This window comes from Aotus nancymaae, unplaced genomic scaffold (assembly GCF_030222135.1).
Source record: "Aotus nancymaae isolate 86718 unplaced genomic scaffold, 86718_ANA_hifiasm-v0.15.2.pri h1tg000064l_0, whole genome shotgun sequence".
In the NCBI taxonomy this organism is placed as follows: Eukaryota; Metazoa; Chordata; class Mammalia; order Primates; family Aotidae; genus Aotus; species Aotus nancymaae.
In genome coordinates this window covers 5,186,035-5,204,441 of record NW_026988478.1, presented here as the reverse complement: position 1 = coordinate 5,204,441, position 18,407 = coordinate 5,186,035, and the positions used below count along the sequence as shown (strand labels likewise).

The window sequence follows — 18,407 nt, the reverse complement described above, 5'->3', positions numbered from 1 at the left end:
AGGGCAGATGCCTGAAGCTAAGCAGCTTATTAAAAGTAGAAGAGAAATAGATGAGAGGAAACCAAAGTGCTTTTCTCTTCAGATAGTTATCAAACCACGCTTCACTGCAGACTGTGGGCTTGCGTATGGCCAGAGATCAAAGGCTCTCTTCTGTGCAGTGACATTTCCGAGCACAGGGCTGAGTTATAAAACCCTTGAATGGAAGGTTTTGGCACTTGGAACATGGCTTGGGCTAGAAGGGCAGGGTTTTTATAGAGGCGATTCATGGAACTGCTTATGCTGGTGAAGAACCCAGACTCTTATGACTCATTTGTCTATTCATTGCTTTGGACCAAGAACGGTTGTTTCCTTTTAAGTCCCTCTGTAGGAGCTGAGCTACAGACTAGGGCCAAGATAACTCAGGAAGACAGAGTGGCCTCAGTGAGTGTGAATGGGAATACCGCCTTGTTGGGCTCTGGGTCAAGTGTCCTGGACAAGCAGAAGAAGGATTTTATTTTACCAGGGCAGAATTGCTTTTGGAAACTGGCAGCATCCTTAAAATCTTAAACTTCAGATAAGCTTTCCCTTTGTCTGTCTGCCATTTTCATTCTCTGAAAGTCTAAGCTAAATTTGATTGTGTGACAAATAGAGAACAGAAGAATGACTTTGGAAAGTAGAAATTAATGTGTCTGGGCTGGTACGTATAGAACTAAGGATAGCAGAAGGGGTCATCTGGAGTCCAGTTTGCCTGAGGTCCTGCTAGATCTCCTGGGAAGAACTGAAGGGGACTTTTGGACTGATGGTGCGACCTCGTGCAGTAGGCAGACTTCTGAGACATAGTGCAGGGCTCTCCAGCTCCTGGTTCTGACTCCTTTAGGTAACCTCCTCCCCTTGTGTTGGGGCCAGACCTATTGACCTGCTTCTCGTGAATGGAATATGACAAAAGCAAAGGGATGTCACTTCCACGATTAGGTTGCAGGAGGCTGTGATCGCTACTTCGCTAGGAATCTCTCTTGCTGCTGCTCCCTCCTTCTCCCTTTTGCCTTCTTGGCTTGTATGCTTTGATGTTTAAAATGGCTGCCATGTTGGAGGAACCTGCAAGGCAAGAAATCAAGGGCATCTCCTAGTCGATATCCAGCAGAGAACTGGGTCCTCAGCCCAACAGCCCACAAGGAGATGAAACCTGCCACCTGCCACCAGATGAGTTTGAAAGTATATCTTGTCCCAGTTGAACTTTGTGTTGACTGTAGCCCAGCTGGGGTAATTTTCAATGCTTCAATAAATAAAGAATATAATAGGTCAGGCCGGGCATGGTGGCTCATGCCTGTAATAGCACTTTGTGAGGCTGAGGCGGGCAGATCACAAGGTCAGGAGATCGAGACCATCCTGGCCAACACGGTGAAACCCTATCTCTACTAAAAATAAAAAAAAAATTAGCTGGGCATGGTGGTGTGTGCCTGCAGTCCGAGCTACTAAGGAGGCTGAGGCAGGAGAATTGCTTGAGCCCAGGAGGCGGAGGTTGCAGTGAGCCGAGATCGCGCCATTGCACTTCAGCCTGGGCGATAGAGCAAGACTCCACCTCAAGAAAAAAAAAAAAAAGAATATACTAGGTCGGTAAACTTTACTGTCTTGAACAAGGAGGGAAACAAAGATTATCCTCAAACTCTGGGGCTTTGGATACTCTTGGTGAGTTTGGAACTTACTGTGAAGTAGCAGATCATCTGGAATTCAAGGAGACAGTGGTTCTTGGCCCCTGAGGGATCCTAGCTAATGTTATGGTCTCCAGTACAACGCCTAGCAGTTATTCCAAGACATTTGAGAAAGGATGCTGAAACCACGAGATCCTAATTGAAGTTGAAGTCACTGCTTGGGAGAAAATCTCCTTTTTTGTGAACAGGAGAAGGAAGTATTAAGTGTGGGGAAAGACAGAGGCAAATCCAAGTCTTTATTTATTGATAATTCCAGCTTCAGAATGGGGCTACCACGTGGTCAGGAGGAAAAGGCTCACGAAGAAAGATGAAAATTGCAGAGGTGCTGTGGAAAGAGCACATGCTGAAGGAGTCCTCTGAAAAGCAGCCCAGAGGCAATGACATACCGGTGCCAGCAGAGGCGGAGAAGCTCGCCTTAGCACAGCAGAAACTTAAATGAATCATGCTCAGTGTGGAAAATTTGAATAGACATGGCTAAGGATAAAAGAAAAAAACGCACACATAATCTCTCTACCTAGAGAGAAGCAAGGTTGATATATTTCTCTTCCTCAATGCATATTTATATGTTGTTGATATTTTTACTGTCCATGAAATTTTGCTTTAATGAAAGCTTTAAATTATGAAATAATTCAAACATACCAAATAATATGTCACCAAGTGTAGCAGTTTGGACAAGATCGGTGGCAGCAGAATGAGTTCCCCTTCGTTCTGTGCAATAACATTGGCTTAGACAAGAAAGACATTTATTTTTCTCTCATGTAAACTACGTCTGTAGATGGTCAGCCCAGGGCTGGTCTGGCAGTTCTATATCATCATTGCTAGGGGTGCAACTTCCAGCTCTCTGCTGTGCCATTCCTGGGATGCCGCTGTGTTTGCAAGATGGTTGTTAGAACTCCAGAAATCTCACCCACATCCTACCCCACAGGAATTCCTCTTTCTCTGAAGAAACTCCCAAGAACTATTATACCACACTTTCATTTGTACCTTATTGGCTAAAATGTAGGAACATGGCCACATCTAATTGCATGGTAGGTGGGAAATGTTTTAATTCAAGATGATGTGACCAGCTAAAAAATTCTTTGCCAGGCCATGGAACCATCAACCAGATTCAACATATGATACTGCTTTGCTAATTTGGATCTCTTTAAAATTTTTTGAAATTAAGAAATGCAGAGTTAGGCCAGGTACGGTGGCTCATGCCTATAATCCCAGAACTTTAGGAGTCTGAAGAGGGTAGACTGCTTGAGCCCAGGAGTTTGATACCAGACTGGGCAACAAGACAAAACCCTGTCTCTAATAAAAATACAAAAAATTAGTCAGGCATGGTGGCACACGCCTGTAATCCCAGCTGCTCAGGAGGCTGAGATGGGAGGATCGCCTGAGCCCAGAGTTTGAGGTTGCAGTGAGCTGTGATTGCGCCACTGCACTCCAGCCTGGGTGTCAGAGTGAGACCCTATCTCGAAATAAAAAAAGAAATGCAGAGTTAAAGATATAGATAGACTTTACTTTCACCAAGGATATAGAAAGCTAAAAAAGTATTACCCCCACATAACAAGAAAAAGCCAGATAAACTACAAGATTATAACTTTTCTTAAACCTATCCGAGAATTGAGTTTGGAGCCTGAAAACCAAGCAAAGACAGGCGCTTCCGAGAAGAGAGAAGATCCATGCATTGGCTTCCCTTTGGGCAGAGCATGGGCAGTCAAAACATTGGATACCGTATTAGTAGGTAAGAAGAAGTCAACTACAATTTTTAATGATTCGGTAAAAGCTAAGCATGGGCTACGGTGACAGTAGAAAAACCTTGGGATCCCAGACACCAGGGAAGGTCACACTTACTAGCCGTTTCTTCTCCATGGACTTCTGTTTAGTGCCCACAAGAAAGATTGAGTCAGGAGGGAGAACGGAAAGTTCTCTAGTTTGTTAAGACCTGAAAGGAGGAGGAGATTGGGGCCTGCCACAGGACACTTCTCCCCTGCGGAACCAAAGCTGTGAGCTATTGAAGGAGAAGCGGCCACTGAGAGGAAGCCCCACAGTGAGGACCCCGGAACTGGGGAAAAGGTCAGAGACAACATTCTTTTTCCGCCAGGGAAAGGGGTAGGAAAACATTCTAAGCATGAATCTTGCACCAATACAACTAGCAGCCTCCTGCTGGTGGAGAAAGGGCAGGAAGCTATGTCTTGCACAAGACCTAAAGGAAAAGCAGAATTTGGCTTACAGTGGGGAAGAAAGGCAGGATCAGTAAGAAGGTCACACCTCTGAGACCCAGGCACAAACGACTTACCAGTTTAACAGAGAATCCCCTTCCTTCCAACAGAGAATTCCCCCTTCTGTCACTCCCCCTGCCCCACAAAATTGGGTGAGCAAGCGTTGAGTCACAAGCAATGCAGCTTACTACTGCGGAAGAGACGAGAGCCTGGGAGGAGATCCTCCGGGTAGCGCAGGGACACGGGAAGGCAGAAAGCTAAGGATGGAAGAGAGACACTGAGAAAAACCCTCCAGCGTCCAGCCCCGACACCAAGCACGAGGTCACCCTACAGCAATCTGAAGCCACGGAGCAGCCACTGAAGGTAACTATGGCAACAAAATCCCCTTCTCAGTTCCTGACCAGATTGATTCATCCTCCCTGACCCACTAATGACCTAATTTTAAAAATGTGTAAATGTGGCCAGGCACAGTGGCTCATACATGTAATCCCAGCACTTTGGGAGGCTGAGGCAGGCGGATCACTTGAGGTCAGGAGTTTTCGACCAGCCTAGACAACATGGTGAAACCTCACCTCTGCTAAAAACACACAAATTAGCTGGGTGTGGTGGTGTGCGTCTGTAATCCCAGCTACTCGGGAGGCTGAGGCATAAGAATCACTTGAACCCAGAAGGCAGAGGTTGTAGTGAGCCGAGATAATGCCAGCTGTACTCCAGCCTGGGCGACAGAGGGAGACTCTCTCAAACACACAAAAAAATGTGTATCCATTTTCAGGCATAAGTACTATTTATCTTCATCTTTATACTATGCACACTGTCCAGCAGTCAGTAAAAAAAAAAAAAAAGTACAGGCTGGGCAGGGTGGCTCACGCCTATAATCCCAGCACTTTGGGAGGCCGAGGTGGGCAGATCACGAGGTCAGGAGTTCGAGACCAGCCTGGCCAACATGGTGAAACCCTATCTCTACTAAAAAATACAAAAATTAGCTGGACGTGGTGGCATATGCTTATAATCCCAGCTACTCAAGAAGCTGAGGCTGGAGAATCACTTGAACCTGGGAGGTGGGGGTAGCAGTGAACCGAGATAATGCCAGCTGTACTCCAGCCTGGGCGACAGAGGGAGACTCTGTCTCAAAAAAAAAAAAAAAAAAAAAAAAAAAAAAATATATATATATATATATATATATATATATCTATAAAAGATATACCATAAGGAAAAAAAAGCTATCCCATTATTAAAGAATGAATAAAACCAATTTATTTATTTTTATTTTTAATTGTTAAAAAATTTCAATAGCTTTTGAGGTACAAGTGGTTTTTGGCTAATGGAGGAGTTATATGGTAGTGAATTCTGAGATTTTAGTGCACCCATCTCCTGAGTAGTATACACTGAACCCAATATGTAGTTTTTTTGTCCCACACCCGCTTCTTATCCTCCCTGTTCAGAGGCTCCGAAGTCCAGTATATCACTCTGTATGCCTTTGTGTCTTCATAGCTCAGCTCCCACTTTAAGTGAGAACATACGATGTTCAGTTTTCCATTCCTGAGTTACTTCACTTAGAATAATGACCTCCAGTTTCATCCAAGTTGTTGCAGACATTATTTTCTTCCTTCTTATGGCTGAGTAGTATTCCATGGTGTACACATGCAATATTTTCTTTATTCACTCATTAGTTGATGGGCACATAGGTTGGTTCCATATCTTTGCAATTGTGAATTGGGCTGTAACAAACATACACGCACAAGTATCTTTTTCATATAATGACTTATTTTGGATTTATTTACCCTGGAGTGGGATTGCTGGATCAAAGGGTAGATCTCCTTTTAGATCTAGATTTCTCTAAGAAATCTCCATACTGTTTTCCATAGAGGTTATAACAATTTACATTCCCAGAAGCAGTGTATAAGTGTTCCCTTTTCACTACTTCCACGCCAACATCTATTTTTCTTTTTTTGACTTTTTAATAATGGCCATTCTGGCAGAAGTCAGGTGATATCTCCCTGTGGTTTTAATTTGCATTCCCCTGCTGATTAGTGATATTGAACACTTTTTCATATGTTTGTTGGCCATTTGTATATCTTCTTTTGAGAAATACCCATTCATATCTTTTGCTCACTTTTTGATGGGACTATTTTTTTCTTGCAGATTCGTTTGAGTTCCTTGTAGGTTCTGGATACTAGTCCTTTCTCAGATACACAGTTTGCAAATATTTTCTCCTAATCTGTGAGTTATCTGTTTACTCTGATGATTACTCTTTGTGCTGTGCAGAAGCTTTTAAATTTAATCAGGTCTCATTTATTTATTTTTATTTTTGTTGCAGTTGCTTTTGGGGTTTTAGTTATGAATTCTTTGTCTAAGCCAATGTTCGGAAGAGTTTTTTTAAGGTTACCTTCCAGAGTTTTTATGGTTTTGAGTCTTAGATTTAAGTCTTTGAACCATCTTGAGTTGATTTTTGTATAATGTGAGAGATAGGGATGCAGTTTCATTCTTCTACATGTGACTAGCCAGTTTTCCCAGCATCATTTATTAAATAGTGTGTCCTTCCTCCAATTTATGTTTTTGTATGCTTTGTTGAAGATCAGTTGGCTGTAAGTATTTGGCTTCATTTCTGGGTCCTCTATTCTGTTGCATTTGCCTAAGTGCCTACTTTTATACCCGTAGCATTCTGTTTTAGTAAATATAACCTTGTAGTATAATTTGAATTCTGCTAATGGGATGTCTCCAGATTTGTTCTTTTTGTTTAGGATTGCTTCGACTATTCTGGCTCTTTTTTGGTTCCATATGAATTTTAGGATTTTTTTTCCTAATTCTGTGAAAAATGATATTGGTATTTTGATGGAATTGCATCGAATCTCTAGATTAGTTTGGGCAGTATGTTCATTTTCACAAGATTGATTCTTCCAACCCACAAGCATGGGATGTGTTTCCACTTGTGTCATCTATGATTCCTTCCTTCCTTCCTTCCTTCCTTCCTTCCTTCCCTCTCTCTCTCTCTTTCTTTCTTTCTTTCTTTCTTTCTTTTTGAGACAGAATCTCCCTCTGTTGCCAGGCTGGAGTGCAGTGGCACATCTCGGGTCGCTGTAACCTCCACCTCCTGGGTTCAAGTGATTCTCCTGCCTCAGACTCCCAAGTAGCTTCTGGGGGGTCCCCAGAAGCCAGCAAGGAGCTGGGCACAGCATGGCAGCCCACAGGTTCGTGCGTGTCCCCGCCTCTCCTCCTCCGTGCCTTCCTCGTGCTTGTCCCTCATCAAGAAATACTCTTCCTCGAGGCTGAGAATGGGGCCAGCTGCGGTTGGATCGGGTGAAGCCCGCTGACTCCTCGCGCATGCCTGTCCCAGGTTCCGCTTCGGTCAAGCGGGTGTGATCCTAGAACCCTCCTCGCGGGCGTTGCGAGGACTGAGTGAGATAGTGCGTGGGTAGGCTCGGCATGGGCCCCCTAACGATCTTACAACTCCTCCTTTATCTGCCACTGAAGTCTTTCCCTTACCTAAACAGGATCCAATCCAACCCCAGCCATTTCCTCTTCCCAGCCTGCCCTGCCCAAGCTGGAGTCAATTATTACTTTGTCTCTCCTCAGCACCTTTTTTCCTGCCTGATTTTAAAGTTGGCTGTTAATACCTCCCCCCACCCCAGCTCATAAGGAAGCTCTCATTTTGTGACAGAAGCTAACGTTGTCTTAGCCTGTGAAATTTGGGGGTGCCCAGAGCCGAGAAAACTGTGGGGGACAGTGTCTCTGGGATGAAGAGGGCAGGCCCTGGGCTTAGTATATGGGATCAGGCACCCCTTGAGCACTTTGCATTCGTTCCTTCTATCGTTCCTATGTTGGCCAGGATGGTCTCAATCTCTTGACCTCATGATCCACCTGCCTCCGCCTCCCAAAGCGGTGGGATTATGGGCGCGAGCCCCCGCGCCCGGCCTGTGAGTCCTTCCCACGGTGTTTTGTAGTTCTCCTCACAGGAATCTTTCGCCTCCTTGGTTAGGTGTATTCCTAGGTTTTGTTTCGTTTCCACAGCTGTCATAAAAGGGATTGAGTTCTTGATTTGATCCTCAGCTTGGAGATTGTCAGTGTATAGCAGCGCTACTGATTGGTGTACACTGATTTGGTAATCCCAGACTTTACTGAATTAATGTATTGAATCTAGGAGTCTTGGAGAAGTCTTTAGGGTTTTCTAGGTATATAATAATATCATCAGTGAACAGTGATAGTTTGACTCCCTGTTTTCCAGTGTGGATGGCTATATTTCTTTCTCCTGTCTAATTGCTCTGGCTAGGACTTCCAGTACTATGTGGAATAGAAGTGGTGAAAGTGGGCATCCTTGTCTTGTTCCAGCTCTCAGGGGCAATGCTTTCAATTTTTTCTTACGCAGTATCACGTTGGCTGTGGATGTGTCATACATGGCTTTTATTAATTTGAGTATTAATTTGAGAATTTATTGAGTACTTTCTATGTGTAGTTTGTTGAGGGTTTTTTATTATTATTATGCTTACCGTTCTGGGTTTTTTTTAATCATAAAGTGATGCTGGATTTTATCCAATGCTTTTTTGGCATGTATTGAGATGAGAATATGATTTTGTTTTTCATTCTATTTATGTGATGTATTACATTTATTGACTTGCATATGTTAAACCATCCCTGCATTCCTGGGATGAAACCAACTGGATCACAGTAAATTATCTCTTTGATGTGCTGTTGGATTCGGTTAGCTGGTGTTTTGCTGAGCTTTTTGAATGTGTGTTCATCAGGAATATTGGTCTAGAGTTTTCTGTTTGTTATATCCTTTCCTGGTTGTGGTATCAGGGTGATACTAGCGTCATAGAATGACTTAAAAAGGATTCCCTCTTTCTCATTCTTTTGGAATAGTTTCAGTAGTATTAGTACCAACTCTTCTTTGAATGTCTTGTAGAATTCAGTTGTGAATCCATTTGGCCCGGCCTGGCCCTGGGATTTTTTTTGTTGTTGGCATTTAAAAAAATGTCCTGATTCAATCTTGCTGCTTGTTATTGGTCTATTCAGGGTTTCTGTTTCTTCCTGATCTAATCTAGGAGGGTCGTATGCTTCTAGGAATTTATCCATTTCCTCTAGATTTTCTATTTTGTGTGCATAGAGGTGTTCAGAGTAGTATCCAATGATACTTTATATTTCTGTTTTTTTTTGTTTTTTTTTTGAGACAGAGTCTCGCACTGTTGCCCAAGCTGTAGTGCAGTGGCATGATCTCGGCTCACTGCAATCTCCATCTCCTGGGTTCAAGCAGTTATCCTGCCTCAGCCTCCCAAGTAGCTGGGACTACAGGCGTGCGCTACCATGCCTGGCTGATTTTTTTGTATTTTTAGTAGAGACGGGGTTTCACCTTGTTGGCCCAGATGGTCTTGATCTCCCAGCCTCGTGATCCGCCCACCTCGGCCGCCGAAAGTGCTGGGATTACAGGCGTGAGCCACTGAGCCTGGCCAATACTTTGTATTTCTGTAGTGTTGTATGTCTCCAGTTTCATTTCTAATTGAGCCTATCTGAATGTTCTCTCTTCTTTTCTTAATCTAGCTAATGGTCTACCAATTTTATTTATCTTTTCAAAGAATCAGCTTTCTGTTTCACTGACCTTTTGTACTTTTTGGTTTCAATTTCATTTAGTTCTGCTCTCATCTTTACTGCTTTTCTTTTTTTTCTTGTTTGACAGTTGTTCAGGCTAGAGTGCAGTGGCCTGATCTTGGCTCACTTCAGCCTCCATTTCCTGGGTTCAAGTGATTCTTGTGCTTCAGTCACCTGAGTAGCTAGGATTACAGCTGCCGGTCACCATGCCTGGCTAATTTTTGTGTTTTTAATAGAGATGGGGGTTTCACCATGTTGGCCAGGCTGGTCTCGAACTCCTGACCTCAAGTGATCTGTCACCCTCTGCCTCCCCAAAGTGCTGGGCTTACAGGTGTGAGACACCATGCCCAGCCTGTGTTTCTTAAATTTATTTTTCCCTCCTTAAGGATGTGATTTTAATGTTTATGTTTATTGTAGCCTAATTCAGTACTTGATGCTTTCAGGGGTGAAGGCTCTGTATGAGTTCCTTGGTTGTAGAGTCTTTGTATGATGGCTTTTTCAGATGCTGCTTATAGTAGCAATGTGCTCAGTGTGTGAGCAAGGTCACCGTCTCCTATAGGATTGGAATGACAGGGGTCTCTTGAAGCTTATCTCATTCCCCCATAGTATGCACTTCTTTTCTTTCCCTCCCTCCTGTCTCTCGCTCTCTCTTTCTCTCTTCCTTCCTTTCTCTCTCTTTCTTTCTCTTTCTTTCCTTTCTTTTCTTTCTTTCTTTCTCTCTTTCTTTTCCGACAGTACTTTACTGGGTTGAATAGTTCAGGCTTCAGACCAAAATAGGAGCTATGCATTGGTGAAAACCAGCTGTGGCTAAACCAGGTGGGGAAATGCAATAATAAACAATGATGGGCAGAGGTCCCAGCCTTGACAGAGGTGACTGGGGGAGCTCTCAGTGAAAAACACTGAGGTCTTATTGGAAGGAAGGACTGGAGCCACCTCAGCTCTTCTGCCAGGCCAGCAGGAAAGCTATCCACCTCCCAGACACACTCCTGACCCAGTGTTCTGGTTTTTTAGAGCAGATAGGCACCTCTGCTCATCTGCAGGAATGTTGATGTTCCACGTAGACAGGAATTGTGAGTCTATCTCTCGTGTAAGCCTGTACCCAGTGTTCCAGAGAGGCTGTCTATAGGTGCACCCACACCGAGCTCTCATGGGAAAAACCCCAGCTTGTTTTCAGTGGTGAATGAGGTAGAAAAGAAGTCCGTCTCTCCAACATCCTTCACAAACACCTGCACTGCCTGACTTGTGGGAGAGGCTGCAGATTTTCCCTGCTGATCCCAGCACTGCAACTGTGTCTCTGCTGAAGGAAACTTCCCACCAGCAGAAAGGCCTGGGACTCAAGGCTTGCCACCTGGGTTCTTTTGTCCCACAGGGTGTTCCCTTGATGGGGTGCACTCCCCCTTCCTCTAGGAGTAGGAGGCCCTGAGAGCCAGACTACTGTGAATGCTATTACTCCTCTGGGTCTAGCCACACAGTGTGGCTGCCACACTTCAGCCTGGAACTAGGGAATATCTGCAAGGGATTCAGAGTTGTGACCTGCCCTCAAGTCTCCCAGCAGTGGGTACCAGCACCTGCTCTAATAGGGGTGACAGGGGAGTGACGTAGACTCTGAGATTTCTTGCTTATAGATAGCCTTAGTGTATTGGCTTCCTCAAATGCCAGTTTTAGCAGTAATAAGTAGGTCACGTGGACAGATTCAGGACCTCCTGGTTAGCCAGAGTGGTGCAGGCAATGGTGATGGCTGGGGTCACACACAAGTTTTCTCCTTCCTGGGCACAGTGTTATTCTACCTGCAGATGCTGTCATGGATGATGGAGTGAGTTGGCCTTCAGCCAGGAAGTGATAGTTACCAAAGAGCACCAGCTATAGCAGATGTGGTGGGGTTTGTGTTTGCCTTATGCTACTCAGGGCTGGTACTTTGGATTATCGGGCAATGGGTGGCACCATAAAGCTCTGAAAAGTTTCTGTCCTTTGTGCTCCTAAAAGTTTCTGTCTTTTGTGTTAAGCTACCAGGGCAGGTGGTGGGCAAAGCCAGAAGGGGGCTGGGTCAGGCAGGTCCATGCGGGGCAAGCAGTGGCCCCTGTGGGAGTTAGGGGTGGTTCTCTGGCCACTGGGATAATGTTCCAGAGAGGAGCATAACTGCCTCTGCTGCACAGGAGAGTTCATGCAGGGAGTGGGGAGTAATAGGCAGCAGTAAGCCCCACCCAGCTCCCATGCACTTGGCAAGGCAGATCTCACACCCACAGTATTCTGCTAGTAGCAGCAAGCTAAGATCCAGGCCATCTATGCTTAAAACTCAAAATTTCCTAGGGCCATAAGCTTTCCCCTGCAGAGACAAGAACCATGGCTTTCAGGCCATGCCCCTCCCAGTCTGCCCACACAGCCAGGGAACCCAGCTCATTTGCTCATGGCTGCAGCACACTTCCCCCTTGCTCCTGGGTTCCTGACAAGGGAGTTCTTCCCAACTCGAGGTTATATTGCAAAATTCAGTTGGGAGCTTTTAACTAACTCAGGCAATGACTGCTGCCTGGGTAAGTTGGCAGGCTTTCGTGAGGTCTCCTGTGAGGCAGAATAAGGAATAGCTTCCCTTGGTCCGTGCTGGAGACTGGGAGTGCATGCAAAGTTCCTCCTGCTACCATTCGTGCTTTCATATTCCTTACGGCTCCCAAAATCAGTTCCAGTGTTGGGTAGGGGTAGGGGCTTTCCCTGTGGCCTGGATTATCAGGTGCCCTGGTGGGGGTGTATATCCTGGAGACAGTCTCTCCCCCTGTCACACTCTGGGGACTTACAGGTTTTTTTTTTTTTAACCTGGCTCACGCCATAGGCTGCAGCCTGATACTTTTTAAAAATAATCTGTGGGCCAGGTGTCGTAGCTCACACTTGTAATCCCAGCAGTTTGGGAGGCCAAGGCAGGTGGATCACCTGAGGTCAGGAGTTTGAGACCAGCCTGGCCAACATGGTGAGACCCCGTCTCTACTAAAAATACAAAAATTAACTGGTGGTGGTACATGCCTGTAATCTCAGCTACTCAGGAGGCTGAGGCAGGAGAATCGCTTGAACCCAGGAGGTGGAGGTTGCAGTGAGCCAAGATTGTGCCACTGCTCTCTAGCTTGGGTGACAGAGTGAGACTCCATCTCAAAATAAAATAAAATAAAATAAAATAATTTGTGGATTTTAGTTTTCCTGCTTAGTTCCTGCATTGTTTTTTTGGGAAAAAAGTGACAGTGTGTATATCTACAGGCTATTTTGTCTTTCCAAGTGGGAACAACATGCTAACGCTGCCTCCAATCTGTCATCTTGGAGAATAAATCAATCCTAAAGACTACCTAGATGTTGAGACTATCTGGGAATTTAAACTAACTGTGATTAATGTGTTAAAGGCTCCACTGGAAAATGTAAACGACATACATTAATAGATGGATTTCAGCAGAGAGATTAAAATACATGAAAGAGTCAAATTGAATTGATAGAAATAAAAAACAAGGTAACAGAGATGAATTAAGTCAATGAGCAGTTCAGGAGATTGTACCTTGCTGAGGAAAGAATATATAAACCTGAAGACAGGTCATTAGAAATTACGCAAACCAAAACACAAAGAGAAAAAAAAGTAAAAACCACAGAGCACCCAAAAGCTATGGGACAATATTGAATGATCTAACATAAGTGTGTTAGAATACCAGAAGGAGAAGAGAGAAACAGTGAGGTAGAAGACATAAACGAGCTTTATTACTCACCACATTTTTTCTTCTCAAAGCTAACCACTTATTCTAAAGTGAGTGGGCATTATTTCCATCCTGTTTTGATACCTTTTAGTATAGCCACATGGACAGGTATACTAAACACGTGTACAGGTTCAGACCTGAATGGGTTTGAAACAACGGGTTGCTTTTGTTTTTAAATGTATTTAAATGACATCATGTATCTTTTTTGTAATTTACTTTTTTAAATTAAAAATTAACATTTATTAATTTTAACTACTGGATAGTACCCCATTATATAGTTTGCTTATTCCCCAAGTGATAGAAAAACTGGCTTATTTTAGTTTTCACTGTTATAAACAATGCTGCAGTAAACATATTTACACATTATATTGTGAACATGTGAGTTTCATAATGTATTCCTCGGTGTCCAATTCTCAATTGAGAAAAAGCAATTTTTTTTTTTAGAAGAGTCTTGCTCTGTCACCTAGGCTGGATGGAGTGCAGTGGCATGATCTTGGCTCACTGTAACCTACACCTCCTGGGTTCAAGTAATTCTCCTGCCTCAGCCTCCCAAGTAGCTGGGATTACAGTTGCCCACCACTATGCCTGGCTAATTTTTGTATTTTTAGTAGAGATGGGAATTCACCAGGTTGGCCAGGCTGATCTCAAACTCCTGAACTCAATTGATCCATCTGCCTCAGCCTCCCAAAGTGCTAGGATTATAGGTGTGACCACCGCGCCCGGCAAGAAAAAGCGGTTTTCAATATTACTAAATCGTTCATTAAAGTGGCTAAACTGATTTACACCTTCACTAGCAGTGAATAGTAATTTCTAATTCTTGACATTTTCACAAACACTTAGTATTATCAGACTCTGCTGCCAAATTATGAGTAAAATTATATTTTATTGTTGTTTTAATTTGCATTTTCCCTGACCACCTTTTTTTTTTTGAGACAAAGTCTTGCTCTGTCACCCAGGTTGGACTGCAGTGGTGCCATCTCGGCTCACTGCAACCTCCACCTCTCGGGTTCAAGCAATTCTCATGTCTTAGCCTCCCAAGAAGCTGAGATTACATGCACCTGCCACCATGCCTGGCTAATTTCTTTTACATTTTAGCAAAGATGGGGTTTTGGCATGTTTGCCAGGCTGATCTTGAGCTCCTGGCCTCAAGTGATCCACCCATCTTGACCTCCCAAAGTGCTGGGATTATAGGCATGAGCCACTGCACCCAGCCCTGAACATCTTTTTGTATGTTTATTGGACATTTATGTTTCTGTTGATGTAAATTCTGTGACCAGATTATTTGCCAATTTTTAATTGTTTGTCTTTTTCTTATTATTTTGTAAGATTTCTTTATCCCAGTTGATTAGTCTGTTTATTATATGCTTATCTGTGGCTGTCCTTTAATTTTTATGAGCTCCTTTTTTATACATATATTATAATTTTCATTTGTAAAATTTGACAATTGTTCTCTTTATTGTTTGTGTTTTTTCCTGCCTTATTAAGTGCTTTTTTACTGTAATATCATGAAACTACATTTTCCTATATTCTTCCCAAATTGCGAGAAATGTTGTTTTTCACATTTGCAAGTTGTTATATGTGAGATAGGGTCTAATTTATCTTTTCTTCATGAAGCCAATTGTCCTGGTACTATATCTTCAACTGTGTTTTCTTCCCCCAGTGTTTACAAATGCCTCTGTTGTCAAGGTTCAAGTTGCCATTTATATGTGGGTGGGTCTGTTTTTAGGCTTCTTATTCCGTTCTCTTGGCCTGTTTTTCTGTCTTGGTGCCTCTTCTATTTTCTTCACTTGACATTGTTTAATAGGAATACATGAGGAAATTTAGAGGTGGCCAACAATGTGTGGACCACTGAGAGAACAGCTGTAAGGACTAGAGTGTTTATTTTTCCTCCTTTTTTGGGCTTTATTTTTAATTGGCAAGTGATCATTGTATATATTTGTAGGGTATAATGTGATATGTTGATACATGTTTGCATTGTGGAAATGAGCAAATCAGGGTAATTTTGAGGATTTTTGATTCCAGAGGAGCTTATTGGGCATAGACTGGAGAACCAGAAACTACTCCAAAACCTTCTGGATCGCTGTTCTCACTGAGTGATGAGTAAGCCACGTAGCTGGCATTGTGAGGGTGTTGATAGGCTTTGGGGAAAAAGAAAGGGGAACTTCAGCCTGTTCTCATCCCATAGTCTTTCACCTGGAGGTTTATCTAAATTATTGAAATTCTTACCATAGCTTAGATTATTAAAAATTAAACGTCTGATAGAAGAGGCAACTTACTTATGTACCAGAGTATGGAATTGTTTCAAAGAAACACAAATATTCCCTACTTTTATTTTTTCTCATAGGGCAACAGAAAGTGAAGCTGGAAGAAATCTTTGAGATTATCTAGTACGGGTCGTCCATTCTCCAAATGGGTAGGTAACTATATCTAGAGATGCCCGGGACAGTCTCAGTTCATACGTTGTTCCAGAATAATCATTAATAGCATAACCTCTCACTATCAAAATGTTTTGGTTTGGGCCAGGCATGGTGGCCCATGCCTGTAATTCTAGCACTTTGGGAGGCCAAGGTGGGTGCATCACTTGAGACCAGGAGTTCAAGACCAGCCTTGCCAAATGGCAAAACCCCGTCTCTACTAAAAATACAAAAGAAATTAGCCAGACATGGTGGGGGATGCCTGTAATCCCAGCTTCTTGGGAGGCTGAAGCGCAAGAATAGCTTGAACCTGGGAGGCAGAGATTGCAGTGAGCCGAGATGGCGCCACGGCACTCCAGCCTGGGAGACAGAGTAAGACCATGTCTCAAAAAAAAAAAAAGTATTGTTTTAGATAACAAGTTACATGGTCTTCAGGTTGATGAGAAAACTGAGATTCTCAGAAGTTAAGTGCCTTTTGTCTTTGTCTAACCTTTTCATTAATTGCAATTGGATAATGTTGGCAACAGAGTTCCCCAACTTTTGCCAGTAGGAAATGTATTCAAATGCAAAATATTAAAAAATTTTTTTTTATTCAGTATGATATGAATTTGAAGTCTCACTAATAACATACATGTGAAGCTGCAATTACTATTTAATTGGTTTTAAGACACATAATGGAGTCACCAAATGGTTGAAGACAGGACTAAATTGAACGCTAGAAATTAAGTAATTTTTAAAAGTCATGCAAATACTAAGGTGCTGTCACGAGGGCAGGGTGTGACTACCTTAACTATTTGTTGTTCTTTTTATGTTGCTTCCCTTTACAGTCTTTTTTTCCCTTTAGCTTTAAAGTTCAGAAGTACAAGTGCAGGTTTGTTGCATAGGTAAACTTGTGTCATGGGGTTTGTTATACAGATGATTTCATTAGCCAGGTATTAAGCCTGGTACTCACTGGTTATTCTTCGTGATCCTCTCCTTCCTCCCACCCTCCAAAAGGCCTCAGTGTATACTGTTCCCCTCTATGTCTCCATGTGTTCTCATCATTTAACTCCCACTCATAAGTGAGAACATGTGGTATTTGGTTTTCTGTTCCTGTGTTAGTTTCCTAAGCATAATGGCCTTCAGCTCCATCCATGTCTCTGCAAAGGACATGATCTCATTCTTTTTTACGGCTGTATAATCCTTTTCTTTTCTTTCTTTCTTTTTTTTTTTTTTGAGACAGGGTCTCACTCGGTCACCCAGGCTAGACTACAGGATGAGATCGTGGCTCACTGTAGCCTCGACTTCTCAGCCTAAGCAATCCTCCCACCTCAACCACCTGAGTAGCTGGAACTACAGGCACATATCACCATTCCTGGCTAAGTTTTAAAGTTTTTTGCTCTGTTGCATAGGCTGGTCTTGAACTCTTGGCCTCAAGTGATCTTCCCACCTTAGACTCCCAAAGTGCTAGGATTACAGATGTGAGCCACAATGCCTGGCCCTATGATCTTTTTTCTTCTTCTTCTATTTTTTGAGATGAGGTCTCATTCTTGTCACCCAGGCTGGAGTGCAGTGATGAAATCTCAGCTCACTGCAGCCTCAACCTCCTGGGCTCAAGCGATCCTCCTGCCTCAGTCCTCCAAGTGGCTGGGACTACAGACTTGCGCCACCAGAGCTGGCTATTTTTTATTTTTATTTTTTAGAGAAAAGGTTTCACCATTTTCCCCAGGCTGGTTTCAAATTCCTGAGCTCAAGCTATCTACCTTAGACTCCCAAGGTGCTGGAATTACAGATGTGAGCCACTGCGCCCGGCCCCATCTCTCTCTCTCTCTCTCTTTTAAATTTAAATTTCTTTTTCTCTCTTTAATTTTTGTGGGTATGTAGTAGGTGTATATATGTACGGGGCACGTGAGATATTTTGATACAGGCATGTAATGCATAATAATTACATCATGGAAAATGAGTTATCCATCCTTTAAAACATTTTTTCCTCTGTGTTATAAACAATCCAATTATACTCTTTTAGTTATTTTTAAATGTACAATTCAATTATGATTGACTATCGTCATCCTCTTGTACTATACTAGGTCTTACTCATTTTTTCTAAGTACTTTTTTGGTACTCCTTAACCATCCCTGCCTCCCTCACCATCCCCCACCCCCGACTACCTTCTATCTCCAGAAGTTCAATTGTTTTCATTTTTAGATCCCGCAAATAAGTGAGAACATGTGACGTTTGTCTTTCCCTGCCTGGCTTATTTCATTTAGCATAATGACCTCCAGTTCCATCTATGTTGTTGCAAATGACAGCATTGCATTCTTTTTATGGCTGAATAGTACTCCATTGTGTATATTTACCGCATTTTCTTTATCCACTCATCTGTTGATGGACATGTAGGTGGCTTCCAAATCTTAGATATTGTGACTAGTGCTGCAATAAACATGGGAGTGCAGATGTCTCTTCAATATACTGATTTCCTTTCATTTGGGTTTATGCCCAGCAGTGGTATTGCTGGGTCATATGGTAGCTCTATTTTTAGTTTTTTTTGGGAGCCAAACCGTTCTTCATGGTGGTTGTACTAATTTACATTCCCACAACAGTGTACAGGGGTTCCTTTTTCTCTACATCCTTGTCAGCATTTGTTATTGCTTGCCTTTTGGATATAAACTATTTTAATGAGGGTGAGATGATACCTTATTGTAGTTTTGATTTTCATTTCCCTGATAATCAGTGATGCTGAGCACCATTTCATATGCCTGTTTGTCATTTGTATGTCTTCGTTTGAGAAATGTCTATTCAAGTCTTTTGCCCATTTTAATT

General features: G+C 42.9%; 1 long non-coding RNA gene across 2 annotated transcripts in view; it reads left to right on the top strand.

Annotated features, from left to right (window-relative positions):
* LOC105716367 (uncharacterized) overlaps positions 1-18,407 on the top strand; it is a 41,107-nt gene that overhangs the window by 12,450 nt on the left and 10,250 nt on the right. For both annotated transcript variants that reach the window (XR_001107268.2, XR_010338704.1), the window contains exon 3: positions 15,539-15,607. This is a non-coding gene — a long non-coding RNA (uncharacterized LOC105716367). The remainder of the gene's footprint in view (positions 1-15,538; positions 15,608-18,407) is intronic.